General features: G+C 41.0%; 1 protein-coding gene across 1 annotated transcript in view; it reads right to left on the reverse strand.

Moving 5' to 3' along the window:
- The window catches only part of GREB1 (growth regulating estrogen receptor binding 1), a 106,415-nt gene extending 101,309 nt beyond the window's left edge, over window positions 1-5,106 (reverse strand). Inside the window, exon 1 of the mRNA XM_075086796.1 lies at window positions 4,831-5,106. The gene's annotated coding sequence lies outside the window, so the exon portion shown is untranslated. The remainder of the gene's footprint in view (window positions 1-4,830) is intronic.
- Window positions 5,107-12,875: the final 7,769 nt, after the last annotated feature.

Genomic DNA, 12,875 nt, shown 5'->3' on the forward strand with positions numbered 1-12,875 from the left:
TGAGCAGCAGAGACATAATTACCACTGATATGAACGCTATGCTCCTCTTTACACAAAAGACGACAAATGACAAAAAATGTGGCAATATAGCAGAACAAGGGGGAAAAAACAAAGTGTATAGCAACATATACACTTGTTGACAGAAGATTTTTAATTGAATAAAATTATACATCTGAAAACCACTCATCAAAGACAGATATATTCTAGCAAGTCTGAACTGGCTGGCATCCTGATGCATTTCCTCCTCAAATGGGAATGACAACTGTCTTTTTCAGGGATGGCAGGAATGATTGAGCCCATTTTACATATATGTCTAGGCGTATCTCCACAGCATATTTGTGCATGGGTTTTGAACAATTAGGGCCTAAACCATTACTAATTCCAACTACACTAAAGTCAGAAAATACTATCCTTTCCTTTTCAAATGCACTAAACCTCTAGTTGATAGAAGGAAAGCCATCGCTTTTAGACCTGTCTATATATCCATTCAAGTCCTCTTGCCATTGATACATACACCCTGTAGATGAGGACCTGTATGATGAAATCATAACAGAAGTGCAGTCATAATCATTAGGAACTAGCTTGTCAATTCAAAGCACTGTATAACGACACTAGAACTTCACAGGATCAGACCATTACTTCTATTTTAAATAAAATGTTTATCCTTGGAAAAAGGATAAGAAAGATTGTGGAAATAAAAATTTCCCATCCCCCAAAAATAAAATCTACCTATTTTCTCCTTTCTCCTTTAACAGAAGACCTAGCCCCACACTTTCCTACTAAGGACCTCTAAAACTAAGACAGCTAGGTTAAAAACAAGGATACGTTTTGCACGCAACCATTTAAAACAACACAAAAAGTGTTAAAAGAGTCAATGTTAGGTATCAGGATGAATTCTCATACCTCTAAACACATCTTTGATGGCAATTCTTTGTCAGGACTGTGAGGCTAATATACTTTCTACAAATATTTTTTCATTTCTATCTACTGCATAATTATGTAAAAAGTGCCTCCAACATCATTACAGATTGTACAATACAATTTGTTGTTTTTACTGTAATATATACATTGCACCGTATGTACTGCTATGCTGTTTAGCTAGAAAAAGGGATAATTTCTTCATATAACACCCAGTGTTTATATTTTACAGCAATTTTTTTCTAAGAGATACAATGTCTAAATGGCAATTTTCTTTTACTGTTTCTTCAGGAATACACCACTGGCGATGTTACTTCTTAGACTTCCTTTACTCTCCACATAGACATTCAAACATGAAAGGCAACACATGGATAATGGCAAATGAGGCAAGCTGAAAATCAAACCAATGTCCTTTGGAGCCCTTAGGTGTAATTATAAAGGAGCAACTACAAACATCTACAAAATCAGCATAAGCGACACATTTAAATTTCCTTCATAAATAACAGGATCTCCTGCTGTAACAGGAGTTTTTAAGAGTTAGTCAGATTTGCAGACTGACTGAATCATTAACCACAGCCTAAGTGGAAAAAAGCAAAGAATTTTCAGATGTAGTCAAAAATGCCATGCTTTCCCTGTGCATGTGTGTAACATGAACGCAGCCATGTTTTTGTGGAAGTAGGGATGTTTGTATGTAGATTTTGGTTGTTGCTAGTTACACTAGCTTTTTATGCCCCTTCATGTAGCTTTTATTCACATGAAATAAAACCATGGTTGTGCCTGATCTCAGCTGAGAGTAAGTAAATGCTTTATTTTGTATGAGGGTGAAAAAAGGAATGGCAGATCAATTATCATTCGCCGTGCAGACTTTGTATTCATTAGAAGAACGCAATCAATAAGAACCAAAGACAATTTTTTCCTAAAGATAATTATGGCCAGCATCACTAGTGTGTTTAGAATTCTGACAAGCTTTCATTTATTAACAAGAATCACCTTTGAAAGCCCAAATTTGGCCTTACATAACGAGTGCTGTAGAATGCTCCTGGTTTATTTTGTTATACAAAACTACACTGGTTTTCTCATGGTTGCTTTTACATTGTGTTAAGTTGCCTAAGTTTCAAATGCAGAAAAACAGCAAATGTCAATCTGACTGCCACTTTCACAACTGAGAAAGCAATGTCTACTGGGTTTTGGGGGGCAGGTGTCGGGTTTTTAAAAAAGGAAATATGGAAGCCATTAGTTTCTTATACAGAATATGTTGTTTCAATTTAAGAAGAAAAACAGAATTCAAAGCATTGTCTTGCTATTTCACATTAGAAAACTCTTTCTTTAACTTTGTGAATATTATGCATAATATTATTGAGGTTATAAAATCTCACCTGAGAAATTCTGAACTGTTGTATCCAAAGACAGATTCCCTTAACAAATTCTTTAAACATAGACACAAATAGACAATAGATGAGACCTAAATTAGAAGAAAAACTCTGCAAAACTATTTATTCACAATACCAAGGAATACAGACATTTTCAACACAAAATAAAAGAGGACTTGCTTCAAAAACATTGTGCCTAACAGATGTTCACAAAGCAAAAACACCCATGGCATAAGTGAAATTCTGTCCCTAAATCATTCTGTTTTGCGCCTGTGCTTATAAGATCTTCTGTCAGGAGCTAATCTCACGTGACAGGCCTGATCCAAAGCCATTTGAAGTCAATGGAATGTCTCTTCCTGACTTCAGGGCGCTTTGCATCCAGCCCATATAAACTTAAAGAACAATACAGTTCATAGAAGGTTGTTTTAACAGAACAATAGCTAACTACTGTCCAAGTAGAAAAGAATGTTAGCTTCAAATGAAATTTACCTGCAGTGGTAGATTTGTGTTAGGTTTGTTTTGTTATTGTTTTTTTATGCACACAATACACAGTTAAGCCTTTCCGAAGTGAGAACATTCCCATTCTTTAGCAGGAGACACAGACAATCAAAACTGTAGTCAAATACGAAAAATAAAAAGAAGCCATTTTCTATGTATTAAGTTCAGTTTTTCCAAGGAACCAAAAGATCACTTTTAAGGCCGCAATTCATTTCAGGTTTACTTAAACAGCTGTACATTAAGGACAAGACAGAACAAGAGATTTCAAAACTATATCAGGCATTCCTGCAGTTAGCAAACCAAAAGATAAAACAAAACAAACAAAAGAAAATAAAAAACAACAAGTTGTGAAGTTGTATAAGCAAGGGGGGAAGCTGGCACAAATAGAAGTTATTTTGGTTTTTCTTTTCTAATAAAACCCCTGATTCTCTACTGACTGAAATCAGTTTTAAAGCTAGAGCTGACAACTACCACACCAGATAAGGTGACCAAAGTCAGACTGTTATTGTTTTAAAACAATAACAGTACTGCAAGCCCTGAAATAGCAATTAACATCATTGTAAAAACTGGTGAAAGAAAAGCCCATTGCTGTAGTGTGGCTCTTCTCTCTTATAGAAGAAAAATGGGGCAATGATGAAGCAGACCAGTACAGAACCTGATGGTGATCCCATAGACACTTGTACCATTAAATTTACACTCATGAAAAAGAAAATCAAAATCAGGTCCACCATCTCCAGGTTCCTCAAGGCAGCAGAGAATGGTTCTAACTTCCTCATTCACACACCAAATCAGCTCACTACTGCTATTTTAGCTACCTAGTGTGGAGATGAAAACACAGAAATTTCCAGGTAAGCACAAATATTCCAGAATGTCCACTTTTGGAAACTGAATCTGTGTTTCATAGGGCGGGGAGAAGACATTAAATCCTAAAGACATTTGTTCATTAGACATAAAAGCCACTGTTCATTTTCTTTGCAGTTAGTTCAACATGTTTAACAACAAACACTGGCATTACTGCCATTATTAGTTAATACTTTTCAGAAGGGTCTATGAGGTGTTAGGTCAAAACCAAGGTAGCTCATACCTCAAAAAGTAAAATAAATGGGACAAAGCACAAGAAAAAAGCAAGCATCAATTTCTCCAATGCATAAATGCTATATCTTCTGTCTCCTTCATCTAAGATTCCAGTATCTGCAACTAAAAATAAACAATTCACTTTATAAATACACCTAACCAAATTGCTGATTTTTTAGGCTGAATGGATGAATCAAACATAATTATAAATTTCATATCAGGCCGGTGCAAAATTATGTTGTTCTTTTTTTTCTAAATTAAATTAAACAGTATTTGTCAGGTCAATAAGCATACTTTGTTTTGGTATGACGTATTTTCTTACAATAATGGTCAAACAGCCCACTTGGACTAAAAAAAAAAAAATTTCATTTGGGTGTTTCCCCTTTTTTCCTCCTTCTTGCTATTAAATGCATTTTTGAACTGAAACATTGTCCTAAAACAAAAAATCAAACTTTCACATTAAAAAGTTGAAACACTATGCAGACTTAAGCTTTGCTTTTCACTTAGATTTTTTTCTTCCGACATGCACAAATTAATGAATTGTTTTGTTCACTCCAGAACTACATTTCAGGTAAATAAACCGTTCATGTATTTTGTTAAGCCTTATTTAGCCATGTATTTCAATGTAATGAGGTATCAGAGTATTTGCTTTCATAGCTCTACCCTATTCTCTCCTCTCTCTACACAGGCAGTTGGGACACAAACTGCCCACTGCTGAATCTCCCTAGCTGGTATCCTGATCCCTCTCGGACCTGATCTGCTCCCCTCTTACTCCGTTCTTGCTTGCTGCTGCTGCTGCTGCGGCGGCTGCCAACACTTCCTCAGCCTTCAGGGGACCTGGGCTTCCAGTTACCCCCCTGCCGCCTCTCAGCATTCCCAGGTGCTGATAATCTTTTCTCTGTATTATTGTTGCCACTGCTTCTCCTTATTCTGGAATACGATACTGCTTTGCAAGTTGCAAGAATCTTACCTCTGAGACCCTCTTTGTTGCTCTGTCTGTGACCACGTTGGAAGCAGGGAGTGATGGATATTAGGGAAGCATGAGCCTCCCCGCAGCGTGGTCTGCAAAGAAAGATAGAGATGCTGCTCTCTCCTCCTCCCCCCTCGTTGCCTCAGCTTCCTCCTCCCTCCTCGTTGCCCCCTCCTTCCCATCCACAAACTCTAGTTCTGTCTGTGCTTCAACACAATAAGCTACCTCTTAGCACCAGCTACCTAAGGTCAAGAATACATCCCCCTCACCCTTCCCCCCTGCTTTTTCCTCTCCAGGCTCATGCATCCTCACCCCTGCTTCCCACTGAATATGGTATCTTCCCAACTAGACATGCCTTATTTGGCATGTCTAAAGCACAGACAATTTCAGCAGCCCTCGGAGAAAAAGAGTTATAAAACAGAAGATGCACAGGGAAGACCTGGGATATGAAGGGAAAGTGGAAGTCTTCTGGAGAAACTGGAAACTTTGGGGGTTTATCTGTGTGTGAAAGAAATCTAGCCAGAGTAGCCAAAGCCTGCCACTTGGAGATTACTTTAAAAGATCTATACAGATTAAAGAAAAGTGCCCTGGATAGCTAGTTATCTCCCAAATCCAGCTTACCTATTGTTTATGTTCTTTGTTTCTCGATCCTTATTCTAAAGGATTCTTTTTTAAAGAAGCTTCCAAACTTTTCCCCTGCAAAGCCAGACTTAAATACCAGTATAATCTCTTGACGCAATAGTGACTGAAAGTGAAAAAGTAACCAGCAATATTTAAGATTTCAAGCTGAAGCACAACTTTAAGATCATGGAAAACACAGGCACAAGTCCTCTGACTTTTCAGCTTGAGTGATAAATGTGTTCAGGTAGTCTTTTCTCACTTTCAGCAGTTATGACAACTAGAAGCAACTTCAGGTGACCAGTACATGGCTTCCAAAAATCGCATATAATTACAGCTAGCCAGCATGCTCTTCTTAAGGACCTAATTTTAGACATGCAATAAACTACTCCTTCTAAGGTGTTTCTCTTTGTTACAGAGACTATGGAAAGAGGTAGACGATGCTCAGGACTTCTAAAAGTTCTTGTCTGCTTAAGGTTGAACACTTTAGTTAAGCAGACAGGATCTCCCTCTGGAGGCCTTGAGAGGCACCTGATTCTCTCCAGTGATGTATGAAGATGCATTAGGCACTTGCTTCATGAGGTCTGTTTTACCAACTGCCTGAAATTAAGCAGCAAGTTAGCTACTGCATGGCCAAGCCCAGACACGGTGAAGGTGAAGTAATTGCAAGTTATCTTAAAACTCTAGATATCCTAGCCCATGTTTCTTCATTGTTGGAGGCTTCATATGGCAACTAGGAGGTATGAGACATCTAAGGTCAGCAGATGGTGGCCCACAGGGCAAAGACCCAACTGCTCACTTTCCCTGGGTCATCTCACAAATAGAAGAAAGATACCTCCTTCTGAGGAGGCTCTCTGAGCACAACAGCAACATCCGCCATATCAGAACAATCTACTGATCAATCTTTGTAAAACTCTTGATAGATTTGAAAAGAATCAGAACATAGTCTTTGTCTTCATTCATTGCTAGGACAAGCTAAGCAACCAGTGCAAACAACACAGATTTGATCCAGCTTAAGAAGGATAACCTAGATGACTGAAATTAAATTAAAGAACTAGCCTATTTATTCTGTCATAATCATCTCTGTCATTTTACCCAGAAATTAATACTTAAGAAAAAATTATAACCCAGATCAGCATGTGATTCAATCAAACAGCTTCTTCCACCTTCTCTTCTGCAGCAACTCCTGTGTCACAGAACAGTGTTATATCCCCTCAGCCTCTTGAAGGCACAGCAAATGCAGCTCTTGGCAAACTGTTTAAACTTAACCAAATGCATCTGATATTTACATTCAATATTCAGAAATGAGCTACAGTGTTGTGCTGCAGCAAAAGGGCTTGCTGCCTATTTTCACGCTCGATACACTTGCACCTCAGCGTGTCTCACCTAATTTAAAGAACCAAATTAATCTAATGTTTCAAAACCAGTGCAGACCTTTTTCAAAAATCAAGGCAAAATAAAGACCTGAATGTTTGGAAAACTTTTGACAATCAGCCAGACGGACAGCATCAAGACTTTCCTTCCTGAGTTGTGGGCTGCAATACATTTTTTAAGAACTAGTGCCATCTTGCACTGTGTACGGAAATATCTCCTACCAACCTTCAGTATACATGCTGCTTTTGAACAGCCTTTACTGCTCCAGAAGGACAAGAGTACCACCCCAGGCGGTAGCAGAAAAGTGGCTCAGAACTTTGTGTTTGCAACAATGTTTTCAGACCAGAAACAAACCTTACAGCAACAGTCTCTGGATGAGTAATCATCTCAAACTGATGCTGTTCATGTTGCAACTGACAAGAGGACTAAGTCAGAGCTCGTAATTTCGATGAGTTTTTAAGAACAGGTGAACTTTAAAAATAAAAATGGTAAAAAGAAAGGAGAGAGAGTCAGATGTATCTATTTTGGTGCTAAAAGATCTCTATAAAATAAGCTTTTCCTAGAAGATTCCAGGGACGTCACATGTCAGCACAACTTCTGAGGGTCAGAACTTCCTGTTGTTCAGCAAAGGAAGATCTAGAATGGGCAGGTCATTTGGAAATAACATATTGCCAGGGCCAAAGATTTTCTACCCAAACACAAAGCTGCTGAACTACTGCTGCCATGGTTTTGGCTGGGATAGAGTTAACTTGCTTTACAGTTGCTAGTATGGAGCTATGTTTTGCATTTGTGCTAAAACCAGTGCTGATAATGTGGAGATGTTTTAGTTGTTGCTAAGTAGCGCTTACAGTAGTCAAGGACTTTCCCAGCCTCCCATGCTCTGCCAAGTGCACAAGAATCATAGAATCACAGACTCATAGGATCATTAAGGTTGGAAAAGACCTCTAGGATCATCAAGTCCAACCGTCGACCCAACACCACCATGCCTCCTAAACCATGCCCTGAAGTGCCATGTCTTCACATGTCTTCCAATGCTTGACCACTCTTTCAGCGAAGACATTTTTCCTAATATCCAATCTAAACCTGCCCTGATGCAGCTCGAAGCCATTTCCTCTTGTCCTATCACTACTAACTTGGGAGAAGAGACCAACACTCACTTTGCTATAACCTCCTTTCAGGTAGTTGTAGAGAGCGATAACATCTCCCCTCAGCCTCCTCTTCTCCAGGCTAAATAGTTCCAGTTCCCTCAACCTCTCCTCACAAGACTTGCTCTCCAGACCCTTCACCAGATTCGTTCCCCTTCTCTGGACACACTCCAGCAACTCGATGTCCTTCTTGTAGTGACGGGCCCAAAACTGAACACAATATTCAAGGTACGGCCTCACCAGTGCCGAGTACAGGGGCACGATCACTGCCCTACTCCTGCTGGCCACACCATTCCTGATACAAGCCAGGATGCCGTTGGCCTTCTCGGCCACCTGGGCACGCTGCTGGCTCATGCTCAGCCGGCTGTCAGCCAGCACCCCCCGGGTCCTTCTCCGCCAGGCAGCTCTCCAGCCACTCTTCCCCAAGCCTGTAGCGTTGCATGGGGTTGCTGTGACCAAAGCACAGGACCCAGCACTTGGCCTTGTTGAACCTCAAATAACTGACCTCCGCTCATTGATCCAGCCTGTCCAGGTCCCTCTGCAGAACCTTCCTACCCTCGAGCAGATCGACACTCACACCCAACTTGCTGTTGTCTGCAAACTTACCAAGGGTGCACTCTATCGCCTCGTCCAGATCATTGATAAAGACGTTAAACAAGACTGGCCCCAAAACTGAGCCCTGGGGAATCCCACTTGTGACCAGCTGCCAACTGGATTTAGTTCCATTCATCATAACTCTCTGGGCTCGGCCATCCAGACAGTTTTATGGCTTAACAATTTATTGACTTAAAAATGGTTAGTTTAAAACAGTTACCCCTCGCCCAGTCGCAACAGGCCCTGCTAGAAAGTTTGTCCCATCTTTCCTATAAGCCCCTTTTAATTACTGAAAGGCCACAATAAGGTGTCCCGGCAGCTTTCTCTTCTCCAGGATGAACAACCCCAACTCTCTCAGCCTGTCCTCACAGCAGAGGGGCTCCAGCCCTCAGACCATTTTTGTGGCCCTCCTCTGGACCTGCTCCAACAGGTCCATGTCCTTCCAGTGCTGAGGGCTCCAGAGCTGGATGCAGGACTCCAGGTGGGTCTCACCAGAGCGGAGCAGAAGGGCTGAATCACCTCCCTTGACCTCCTGGGCACGCTTCTTTTGATGCAGCCCAGGATACGGTTGGCTTTCTGGGCTGCAAGCACACATTGTTGGCTCATGTCCAGCTTTTCGTCCACCAGTACCCCCAAGTACTTCTCCACAGGGCTGCTCTCAATCCCTTCATCCCCCAGCCTGTATTGATATCGGGGGTTGCCCTGACCCAGGTGTAGGACCTTGCACTTGGCCTTGTTGAACCTCATGAGGTTCTCACAGGCCCACCTCTCCAGCTTGTCTAGATCTCTCTGGATGACATCCCATCCCTCAGGTGTGTCAACTGCACTGCTCAGCTTGGTGTCATCTGCAAACTTTCTGAGGGTGCACTTGATCCCACTGTCATCGATGAAGACACTAAACAGTACTGGTCCCAGCACGGACCCCTGAGGGGCACCACTCATCACTGGTCTCCATCTGGACATCGAGCCATTGATCACTACCCTCTGGATACAACAATCCAATCAATTCTTCATTCACTGAACAGTCCACCCATCAAATTTGTCTATCCCCAGTTTAGAGAAAAGGATGCTGTGGGGGACCGTATCAAAGGCCTTACAGAAGTCCAGACAGATGACATCCGTATCTCTTCCCTTACCCACTGATGTAGTCACTCCATCATAGAAAGCCACTATGTTGGTCAGGCAGGACTTGCCCTTGGTGAAGCCGTGCTGGCTGTCTCAGATCACCTCCCTGTCCTCCATGTGCCTTAGCATAGCTTCTAGGAGGATCTGTTCCATGACCTTCCCAGGCACAGAGGAGAGGCTGACAGGTCAGTAGTTCCCAGGGACCTCCTTCCTACCCTTTTTGAAAATGGGTGCAAAGTTTCCCTCTTTCCAGTCATCAGGAGCTTCACCTGACAGCCGTGACTTTTCAAATATCATGGAGAGTGTCTTAGCAAGTACATCAGCCAAGAAGTCAGAGGCGAGATGCTGACAGTATGGGTAGTCTATAGAGATTTGGAGATCAGTGGAAGAGCAAAAGCAGCTGGCGAGAGCTACCTACCCAGAGAATGGGTGAAGAAAAAATGGTATGAGGCTGCTCAGGCAGAAGGCAGCAGCCACCAGCACCAGTCACGGAACTAACGCTGGGCCCAGCTGCGCTCAGTCTGTCCAGTACAGGAGCATACCAGGGCAACAGACGTGCTAGTGGCACGAAGCACAATCCTTTGCCCTCACAGCAGACAACTCTTTCAATCAATGTTTCTGCCAGTGCTTCAGCCAACAGAAGCAGCAACAGAACCAGGCAACCCCAAAGACACTTCCTCCTTGCTACCTCCTTTTGTCCAAGGTCAAGGAAGTAACTCAGAACAGAGAGAACGGAGGGATGTTGCTTCCAAAACCACCTTTTGATGCTCTTTCTTTCCTGCTCTTGCTGGAGCTGCTAACTGTATGTGCATAATGACAGACTCTTACCCACTTAGTAGAGATGTCTTTGAGCAGACAGTTTTTGGAAAACATCAGCTCAGTGCTCACTACTTGTCAAAAAGCGATATACAGTGTTAGCAATAGAATAGAGAATAAAGAAGAAAACATCAGTTTGACATCGTGTTAAGCCTACACTTGTAGACTTCTTGTATATTTAGGTAGTTACAAGAATGAGGAAATAATCAAATCGTACATAATTTAAATATCTATTGGAATTGAAAAATCTGCATTGTGCATTCTGAAGTTAGCACTAGACTTATGTACTATAAATGACACAAAGCATCAGATTCTTATTAAACAATGAAGTTACCACTTAATCACCACTTTCCTAATTACAACAAAACTCAGCTGATGTTGAAATGCTAGGAACCAAATAATCTTTGATATCCTTACAGAAACCATGCAAGACACTTCACAGCTATTTAAAATATTCTAATCATTATCAGAGGAAAGAAATCCTGTCCAGTTTTTACATCTACATGTTGCATGAAATTCTTAACTTGTCTCTTCAAAATCACTCCTTTGATCCTATGAATCCCAGGTACTCAATAGGCAGTCTATGGAGTGATCCAGCCTACCAGAACAATTAACTTGGCCCATAGCTTTTTCTTTCCCTCTCTTTCTAGGATACAGAGTTTGCCTCCTTCTCATCTTCAATAACACTCATAACCAAAACACAGTTGTTTTCTAGTGAAAGATGGATACACACCCAATCATTAAAAAAAAAAAAAAGGAAACAAAAAACCCAGCAACAACAATCACCATAATACTTCACTGCGAGAGTAAGAAAATTAATGTCCCAACCTTGTACAGTCATATGGCATGCTTATTACATGGCGAAAATACAGGCATGCCCATGCATGTGAGTAAAGGTAACCAAAACTTAAAGCATATGCCTACATTTTAGTTAGGTAACATGCCAGTCTGATTATTCCTGGAAAAGGTGATTAAATATGGCTATAAATGAATGCATCTAAGAAACTGAGTGTGTCACCGCAGCTAGAATGATGGCTACAAGTAGCAGAAGTTACTCCAGCTGTTCCAGAGTCAAGTGCAAAGACATGGTATCAGAATACAAAGTAAAAGCAAACTTGTAAAGAGAGATATCACCTCTGTTAGATCAAGAAATATAGTTAGAAAAACTTTTTTTTGTTTTGTTAAATGAGAGGAATAGGATTATGGTAATTCCATTTATTTGCAATAAAGAAGACTCAACTTTTTTTTTTTTTTTTTTTGCTTTGCTTTGCTAGGTTTTATCTTTAGATAAATGTGACATTTATGGTCAAATAATTTATTATTATTTCTTAGAATATGCCTTCTGATAAGAAACACCTCAAGGTTCCTCAACATTGTAGGCAAAATTGAATATTGCCATTCCACAGTCAGTAATTATTTTATTCTATCAGTGGAAATAGCTACTTTCTATTTTGCTTGTGGCAGCAAAGTGAGAGGAAGGGAAGGATAAGAAAAGGGGTAGAAAAGTCTGCTTAGCTTTAACGCTCCAGGGCTGGAGGTAATCTAACCTTGCTGGAGGGCTGAGACCTGCTCACAAGGGTGTTTCTCCCAATGGCAAAACACAGGAGCGCTGGGGCTGGACAAGCACAGCACGGATAGTTGGAACACAGATGCCTCCAAAATGGAAATGACTACCTGCGTTTCCCCAGTGTTTTCTGCTTTTCCAGCACCCTTCTACAGTGTGCCTCCCAGTGGCAGGTAACCCACCATCGCAGAATCTCTTTCCCCTCTACCCTTCCCTCAGGGCTGAACAGGTGCCCCAACATCTCTCAGTCATTTCATGGTCTCACTGCTGTAAGGCAGAGTGAGAAACTGGAGGAAGGGATTGCAGCGGCCAACCCAAACACTTCCCTGTTAGGCCAGAATTACTTTTATGCACCTAGAGACAACCCCGCCATCAGCAAATGTGCTAGATCATAAGCCTCAGTGCACACATAAGAGCAAGTTACTCTAATTCCAAGTAGGTGCTACAAAACACTTTTTTATATAATGAAATAAAAACCACAATGAGGAAATCTTCACCTAAAGTAAAAAAAAGTAACTTCAAAGATACTTTGAAACTCAAGATATAAAGATAACCACCCCATGAGGACGTACTTCAACTTTTCCATACATTTAAAGCTGACAAAATGAAATACATCAGGCAGTTCTGCACCTCCTCTGCAACTCAAAAGATACAAACAACAAATATAATACTGCCCTTTTGCAACAGGAATCTTCTTCTGTTTATAAACCCCTTAGCATGGATGAAAATTTCCAGCAACCTTTGCCTAGAAACCTTCAGACTCTTTCAGATGGGAGATGACTTGCTGCCACGTTGCAAAATCTTACCAA

This window comes from Phalacrocorax aristotelis, chromosome 3, assembly GCF_949628215.1.
Source record: "Phalacrocorax aristotelis chromosome 3, bGulAri2.1, whole genome shotgun sequence".
In the NCBI taxonomy this organism is placed as follows: domain Eukaryota; kingdom Metazoa; phylum Chordata; class Aves; order Suliformes; family Phalacrocoracidae; genus Phalacrocorax; species Phalacrocorax aristotelis.